The sequence below is a fragment of the Rattus norvegicus genome, chromosome 4 (assembly GCF_036323735.1).
Source record: "Rattus norvegicus strain BN/NHsdMcwi chromosome 4, GRCr8, whole genome shotgun sequence".
In the NCBI taxonomy this organism is placed as follows: domain Eukaryota; kingdom Metazoa; phylum Chordata; class Mammalia; order Rodentia; family Muridae; genus Rattus; species Rattus norvegicus.
Genome location: NC_086022.1, coordinates 42,834,853 through 42,844,113, shown reverse-complemented (window position 1 = coordinate 42,844,113; position 9,261 = coordinate 42,834,853). Strand labels below are relative to the sequence as shown.

General features: G+C 38.9%; 1 non-coding gene and 1 pseudogene across 1 annotated transcript; both read left to right on the top strand.

Moving 5' to 3' along the window:
- The first annotated feature begins 2,442 nt into the window (after positions 1-2,442).
- Lyrm4-ps1 (LYR motif containing 4, pseudogene 1) lies at positions 2,443-7,983 on the top strand (annotated as a pseudogene).
- Positions 7,984-8,460: 477 nt separating this feature from the next.
- Positions 8,461-8,587, top strand: LOC120102634 (small nucleolar RNA SNORA44). Its single transcript, XR_005504260.1, has one exon. It is a non-coding gene; the product is annotated as a small nucleolar RNA SNORA44 (small nucleolar RNA).
- The last annotated feature ends 674 nt before the right edge of the window (positions 8,588-9,261 follow it).

The following is a 9,261-nucleotide window of genomic DNA, read 5'->3' as shown; positions in this document are numbered from 1 at the left end:
TATAGATTTAAGGTCTGGAACAGGGAAATTGCTCAGAGACAGAAAATGTGTGTAGTACGTACAAGGCTCTACCTTCAATCTCCTGCACTTCATTAGAAAATGAAAAGCCAATTCTTGTCAGTGTTTCAAACTGTTGATAACAAGGGTAAAAATGATAATTTATTCTTAACCATTTCACCTTTACAGTATCATCTGTAATAATGGAGAAAAGTCATATGTTCCACTGTGAACAGTAATATCCTACAGTATTAGCAGTAGTCTGCATTGTGCAATGCTCAGAGAATAGGCATTTTACCACAGCCAACAATTGCAGTAACTTTTAGGCCCTATAGATGAAGTGAAGTAGAGTACTGCAAGGTTTCCTAAACAATACAGAATATGCAAATTTCAACAATCATAAAGTAATTTATTTACCTTTAGCTTTCATTTGAATGTAGTATCCTAAAATAGAATGCCTTGTCCTAAAGTAGGTTCACAGTTTCAGTAGCTCACTGTGTTTTGAGATTGGATTTGGTGGGTTGTGTCTGTTTTGAGACCTTAACTGTATAGTCTAAGATGACCCCAGGCTCCCAGGAATTCTCTGGCCTCAGCCTCAGAACTCTTAGAAGCCAGGGTCACCACACCTGGCTCCTTTGTTAAGATAATATTCCTGTTATTTGTAACTCTAATAATTTCTATTTAATAGAAATAATGTCCAACTGAGTATTATTTTTCAAAGGATTTATGTTTTTATGTGTGTGAGTCTAGAGATCATCGTAGAAATCAGTTTAACTTTAGTTCATTAGAGGGAGCAGAGCTTTGTCTCCTGTGGTGCTTAGCGTTCACAGCAGGGTTTTAGCTCTTGAAATTCCAGAATCCATGGCTCTGCTGGAGTTTTGACTCCATCTACATTCCCTGGTGATCAGCATGTTTCCATCACCTAGACAAGACCATATAATCTCAGCTATCCCGTCTAGGAATCAGTTCCACTCTTCACCAGTCTCCATCTCTGAACTTCATGAACATAACTGTCTCACTAAGATGCCCAGAATACAACTGAATAGATTTGGGAGAATGGGATGTTAGAATTGGAAGACACTCCCAGCTTAACAGATTCATAAAACACAATAAAGAAATACAATATAGAGCTATCAGCTACCAACATTTTCAAACTCCAAACTCCCCTATAATGGAATCCAAAATCACAGAAATAGCTGAAATGTCTGATGCAGAATTCAGGAGCTTTGTAAAAGAATTAAGAGCATACAGAAGAATCAAACACTTGCCCAAACTGAGGAAATCTGTCCAAGACCTTTCACAGGATAGTCTCCAAAGTGAACTTTAAACAGTAACTGGAGAATAAAGTCTAAAATATGGAGGGAACATTATTGAACAAGAACCAAACAAAGTTAATGGAAATAAATGATCAATAAAAGCATCAGAAAATATCAACAGACATGCAGGAGAATGAGTTTTAGGGATAGGAAACAGGTATGCATAGGGAAAAAGTTAAAAGAACCTGATTAGTATTTCTAGAACATTTAGGATGCGTTCAAGAGTCAGACTGTCTAATGTCACAGAAAAGTAGAGATTAAAATCAAAATGAACACGCTGTTAAATTACAGCAAAAATATTCCTGAACCTAGAGAATAAAATAGACATCCAACCCCTAGAGGCATTTGTAATCCCAAATCCATATTCCAAGAGAAGAAACTGACACATCACAATCAGGATGTCAGAAAATGAAATAGTAAATGTAGTAATAGGACAAAAACCAACTAACACATAAAGCTAGGAATCATAATTTCAGAAATTTCATCAGCGATCTTAAAAGCTAGAAAAACACAGCAGGATCTTTGAAGCTCTGAAAGTATAAAGCAAGAATGCTATGCCCAGCGAACTTCTCTTTAAAAACAGATGTACAGATAAGGAAGTTTCATGACAAACACTACATCAGATAATTCATAATAACCAACCAAACCAACACTGCCAAAATTCTGAAAGGTATTCTCTGTTGATAGGAGGAAGAAATACAGCTTCTACAAGAACACATCAGAGGATCACTCTAGGGAAGAAAATGAACAAATGAAAAAGTACCAGGAATGAATCAATTATGTCTAACACAGCAATCAAAACTATGGGAGAAAGAAAAGAAGTACCAATAATCCAGAAAACTAGAACATCACCTCACAGATCTTGAGACAATAGCAAGCTCCTTTCAATAATAATCTTCAAGTGTCCTCATCTAACCATTAAAAGAGATGCAGAGCTCTCTGGATTAAAAGAACCACCTATTTGTTACCTTGATGAAGCACACTAGCAAAGACACAGTGTCAGAAGATAGAATCAAATGGCCAAGCAAACAGGAACCATAAACAAGCAGACAAAGTACACTTCCAACCACAAGTAATCCAAAGAGACAAAGACAGGCACTAACTATTTATAAAGAAAAAACAAGAACAAGAAAATATAACATTTTTAAACATTTATGCACCAAAAATAAATCTATAAGGCCTCACCAAAAGGACATCCTAAACAGGTCCCAAACAAAACCGCAACCAATAGACATGCTTTAGCTCACTAAATAAATAAACAAAAAAACAAGCAAATAAATTGTGCGTGTGCATGTTTGTGTGTGTGTGTGTGTGTGTGTGTGTGTGTGTGTGTGTGTGTGTGGTGTGTGTTGGGATGGGGGGATCCCTCCGTGTATGTTTGTGTAACATATGTATGCAGTGCCCACAGAGGCATTTGGAAACTTAAGCTCCTCAACTCTGCATTTTGATTTGATTGAAAGGACAGCAATCAGCTTAAGACACAAAAAAACTAAGTTCTCGGCACAAAGATTTATTTACCCCAGAAGGACAAAGGGCAGGGAACAAGAGGTAAAGATGGGAGACAGAGGAAAAGGAAGAGAAAAGAAATAAACAGAAAAGGGGAAGGAATATTTGCCCCAGAGGAACAAAGGACTGCTTCTGGGTAGAGAGGAGACAGACATAGGCAAATGGCAGTTTATAAAGGGAAAAGGAAAACCATGTGTTAGTATGAGTTAGTTGGCTTTGCTGAGCATGTTAATTAGAGTAATCAAAAAGGAGCTTTTGATTGCTGGACTTCAATACTTTGATAGCTGGACCTTGGTAATCAGCCTCAAGAGGAAGAAGTGGCTAATACGGGAGTAGAACTTCATGGCCAGCTTTAGGAACGCAATCTATGGTTTAGCAAGGCAGGGGGAATGGGAAAGGGCAAGACTTGCCAGGGCAATGTTTGTCATGTTCAGGCCTATCAGAGCTCTTCAGTTACTTTCTGTAGAGGTCTCACATCTGTTTCAAAGAAATAGTTCCTTGATGAGGGACTGAGCATTATCTATGATTTATCTGTGAATATAAGGCAAATATTTAGAAAATAGTTAGGGATTATGCTGGTCTAGTAAATGGCAGTTGTAGGTTTTTCAGTGTATACACATGTATATATGGCAACAATTAAAGGAAAAAAAGGCCATGCTTTGAAAGAGAACAAGGTGTGTGTGTGTGTGTGTGTGTGTGTGTGTGTGTGTGTGTGTGTGTGTGTCTCGGGGAGTTACATGGGAGGGTTTGGTGGAAGGAAAGAGATAGAGGAGATAATGTAATTGTATTATAATTTTAAAAATTAAAGAAAGGCTAAGCTACATCATCAGTCACCTGAACTTAAAATATACATACAGGATATTCTACCCAACAAATAATATACACATTCTTCTAAGTGGCACATGGTACCTTTCCTAAACTGTCCATGGCATGGGCCATAAATCAAAGCTTAATGAATAATTTTGAAGCAATAGTATGTCATTAAAGAAATCTGAAGAAATGTAAAGATTCATATTGTCAAACAAAAAGGAAAATACAACTTACCAGAACCTCCAGGACATAGCCAGGGGAGTGTTAAGAGGACAGTTTAAAATTATAAGCATTCATACCAGAAAAGCCATTTCAATCACCCTAATGATGCACATCAAGGCTCTGGAAAGCAAGAAGAAGCTAATCTCCAAACACTGGAGATGTCCAGAAAATAATAATAATAATGATGATAATGCAAATTTGGGAAGAAGTTATTGAAATAGACAAGTCAATATACAAGGTGAACCAAAGAGGTGGTTTTTTGAAAAAGTTGAGAAAATTAGCCAAACTGGCAAAAAGAAAGAGGAGGAAGTGAAGAGGAAATTCCAGGTGAAGAGTGTCATTAAAACAGACTTCAATGAAATCCAGGACATCCTAGGATTATTGTTTCAAACCTTACACATCAAAAAGCTAGAAAACCCCATGAAAAGTATATGAATTTCTAAATACACTAGGCCTACCACAGTTAAACCCAGATGATATAAATAAGCTGGCCTATTAGGACAATATAAAGATAGAGGCTATAATTAAACCTCTGTGCAAAGAAAAAGAAAAGCCTAGAACCAGATTTCTCTGTTTAATTCTATCAAACTCGGTTGTTTGTTGTTTTTGTTTTTTGAGACAGAATATCACTATGTAGCCCTGGCTAGCCTAAACTTGATTTTCTATGTAAACCAGGCTGGCCCCAAATACCAATAGCCACACCTGTTTTTGTCTTCTGAGTGCTAAGACTAAAAGTATTTGCCGTACACATGGCTTCTATCAAACTTTTAAGCAAGATCTAATACACGAATCAATTTGTTCCATAAAACTGAATGGAGAGAATCTACCAAAGGCTTTCTATAAACGAATATTATCCTGATGGCAAAACTGGATAAAGATACTATACATTAAGAAATCGACCAACCAATTTTCTTATAAACACTGGTGCAAAAATTGCCAATAAGGGCATAGAGAGATGTTTCAGTGGTGGTTAGACATGCCTCTTGCTCTTCTAGGGGACATAATTTGGTTCCCAGAAATCTACAGGGTACCCAACACTCTCCTTCTCAACTCCCTAGGCACTCACATGCACGCACGCGTGCACACACACACACACACACACACACACACACACACACACACACTAAAATGAAAATTCAGAAGGACTTGCAAAGAAAATTCAGGAACACATTAGGAAGATCATATGTCAAACAATCAGGCTTCATAACAGAGATAAAAGATTAGCATCATATACAAATCAATAAATATACCTTAGAAGTAAATGTAAAGTAATAAATGATATAAATATCTCAGTAGATTCACAGAAGGTATTTGACAAAGTTCAACATGCCTTCAGGATAAGTCCTGAACACATTAGGAAGAGATGAAGTGTACCTCAAAATAATAATGCTGTATATGACAAACTTATAGCCATTGCTACACTAAATGAGTAAAGCACCATTTTCTTTAATCTCAGGAAGAGACAAGGATTCCCACTTACCTCTTTTCCTCTATATTCACAGAGTCTTGCTACCGACATAGGACTAGACAGACATAAAAAGGATAAAAGTCAAGCTATCCTTATTTGCAGACAACAGGAATCTGTACTTGAAATGTCCTATAGTCTCTATCATAAAATGTCTTAGATCTTATTAACACTTTCAGTAAAATTGTAGGGTAATTTCAATATACAAAACTCAATAACATGTATATTATATACTAACAGTGAGCTCACAGAGAGAGAATTGGGTGGTTGGTGTACCAAGAAATGCAACAGGACAGTAAAGATTCTTGTTTTGGTTAACATAGATGGTGAGGGGGAGGAAAATCTCCCCAAAACGAAAAATGCTGAAATCTCCACATTTACCCAGCACTCTTGAAGATGGTCACAAGCAAATGCCTCATTTGTTCCTGTCCTAATGGCAGTAATTTTTTCTTTAGCTCTTGAAGCTGAGTTGAGAGATAAACTATCAAGAAAAAAAAGATTGGAGGGTATGGCACTATTCTATATGAAGTTGTTATAGGATTTACATCCATCCCTAGACCTCCAAATAGCTTTTCCAGTTAATTCTTGATCTCCTTTTCAAGAAAAAAAGAATATAGACATGATGGTGACCATTATCACTTTAGTTTTCCCATTACTCTAATAATTGATGTGGTGGTTTGAATATGGTTGGCCCATAGGAAGTGGTACTGTTAGAAGATATGGTCTTGTTGGAGGAAATGTATTACTGTGGGAATGGGCTTTGGAGCCAAGTGCTGAAAAGTCATTGTTTTCCTGGCTGCACTCCGATCAAGATGCAGAACTCTTGTTCTTCCCATGCCACGAGTGCCTGGAGTCTGTCCTGCTTCTACCTTGATCATAAGAGACTGAACTTCTGAAACTGAAAGCCAGCCTCAATTAAGTGTTGTCCTTTATAAGAGTTGCCTTGGTCATGGTGTCTCTCCCCAGGAATGGAAACCCCGAGTAAGATAAGTCTGCTTGGATGACTTTATGAGAGAAAATAAGATGGGATGATCAAGTCATCAAAAAAAAGTCATATTTTTGAAATTGCAACAACCTTTCACTAGAAAACAGAAGTACTGTTCCCATGGCTTGGAGATGAATGATTACTGGAAAGAAGAGAAGAGGCCAAAGGCCTGAAGATGACAAAGCTAAAATAAAACTAAAAACATATATATAGACCCTGTTCCTCTCTGCTGAACTATTTATTGGCTGCTTGTGGGTTCTGGAGGCAAGGTAGTCATTGTGTTTGGTTGTATCCTGCTGATTTTGGGTAGCCCTAGCAGGCTGCTACGATCAGGTCTAAACCCACAATTATACAACAGTAAATCTGAGTGTGTCAGAAAGCAAACTGGAAAAGACACAAATGTGAAAAAAGAAGGGGAGGTTTGATGAGTGGGAAGGAGATAGGAGATAGTGGGGTATGGATAACCAGGATGTATCCTATGCATATATGAAATCATCAACAAATTTAGTAAGAATTATATCTGTTTAAAAGGATGCTTATGAGACATACCTGAGGCAGAAATGGGTTACCTGAAACGTCAAATACTTTAACATAAAACAACAAATGTTTTCCTCCCTCAGATTCTTCAATTTAAGAAACTGCCCCCAGGTGGTTCCGAAGGCTGAGGAGGTTGTGAGTGCAGTATGCGCCAGTGACTGTCCTCCCAAGGAGCTAGCCTGGGGCTGGACAGCTTGGCCTCCTGCTGCTGGGGCAGGCTGTGAGGAATGCAGAGCCTCCAGGACAGGGTGCCTCTCCTTAGCTGCCTGTTTCCCTGCCTGGTGCTACACCTCCCACGAAGGAGCAAGCCAGACCGCGAGCCACTGCTCCAACCTTCTAGTGTGCTTTTTGCAAAGTTTGACGTTTGGGTTTGGTTAAACTCGGGACCTCTACGAAGAAGGACCTGTTTGTTGGTTTTGTTATTAGTTTTTTGTTTGTTTGTTTGTTTGTTTGTTTGTTTGTTTGTTTCCAACATGGCAGCCTCCAGCTGTGCAAAAGTTTTAGAACTGTACCGGGCAATGATGAGAGAGAGCAAGCATTTCAGCGCCTACAATTACAGAATGTATGCTGTCAGGAGAATAAGAGATCCCTTCTGAGAAAATCAGAATGTAAAAGGCCCCATAGAAATACAAGCCCTTGATGAATAAAGCCGAAAGAGACCTTGAACCAAACCGCAGACAGGTTCATATTGGCCAACCATACTCAACTGACAAGCTTATCATTGAGAATCAAGAGAAGCCCAGGACATAGGAACCCAGCGCTAGGAAACAGCCTCTGCCGCAGAACTGACCACTGTCAACATCCATTCTATATGGGGGAACCTCCCAGTACTGGGTGAAATCGCCTCTTGCTCTGCCTACCTTGTAGGAGCTGATAAACTGAGTCACATTTGCTTTCTGTCATAGCCGTTATGTGAAGAGATGTCTGTGCGTCCTCAGTTCCAGTGTCAGAAGGAAGAGCTGGAGGTCACTCACAATAATGCCATGTGCTATCTATCTCCTTGCCATCTCACCCACATTTGTATAGAGCTTTTGCAGACTTTCTGTCTTGGTCCTTAAAAACGGTAAACACAATTATCTCTTTGTCCTTTTGTACTAAATAAACCTATTAAAATGAAAATAGAAAGGAAAGAAGGAAGAAAGGAAGGAAGGAAGGAAGGAAGGAAGGGAGGGAGGGAGGGAGGGAGGGAGGGAGGGAGGGAAAAAGAAAAAAGCATTTTGCATCACTGGTGATGCTGGTAGTATACAATTAATACCACTGGTGAATGCTGGTGTTAAAGTTGGGTGGATAATGATAATATCATGGATTCACTTCATTTCTAATCCAAAGTGAGTGTTGAAACCGACCCTGTACAGGCCTGTCATATCATTTCACATTGCTAGGTAACATTTCTTAAAACCTAAGAATTGATTTCCAGTAATCATTTTATCTTCTTCCCTTTATCATTTTATCATTACCCTTCCTGCCCCAGTCTGTAAGTGTGACAGTCTGTACTTAATCCTTCAGTAAAGGATTAAAAAGCTGAACTGGAGAAATCAATCAAATATTCAGTTCTTGCTGCTCTTACAAAGGTCCCAGGTTCAACATCGTGGACACTGAACACATGTGATACACATACAGGAAATCAGGCTTATAAATATTTACTTTAAAAAATATTAGAATCTCCAACTGCATGCCAGAGTAACGGAGAGACTTTGACAGCCCAGGTTATCACAGTGCCTGCTGTTGCCACTCAGCTCTCCTATATGTTTTTCCACTGGAGTTATGAGCTGCCTGTCCTTCTGTCCTGTGGTATTCACAACAAACTTTCCTTCTGCAGTGTGCACTTGGGCGGTTCTTGGAAGAGTGAGGAGACAGCCTGTCAGCCTCTGCTCATTAACCTAAGGACCATGTGACCAGTGAGGTGGCCATCTTGTGATTTGGTCTGCATTATTTGTTGGAAAAATGCCACAGGAAGATCACACTGGGATTTAGAAGTTTCTGGCTAATACTTAGCCAGGTAGCCTTTTGTGGCCAGATTGGTCTACAAAGAGAAACAGCATTTTGGAAAAGTGAAATACCTTTGTAACCTAACATGCAATTGGTTCAATAAAGACTTCAAATTTCTTTCTCTGAAAAAAAAATATTAGAAAGCCAATGGCCTATGATCTAAATTTAGATATGGAAGAGTTGTTACACCCAGATTTAACTCTGGACTACCTGTCTTCTAAGGTTATAGGTACAAGACAATTGAATGGAGGTGCCTACCACTTACCTCTCCCATTAAAAAAAAGAAGAAGCATTTTGAAGGGCGTGGCAGTAGGAAAATACCAGAAATGTCCAAGAGAGGCAGGAATCTTGTAGGATTCAGAAACCTGAGGTAACTGGAAGACAAAGGCCCAGGGGTTGCAGCAGTGTCTCCATAGCCTGGGCAGATCCTAGGT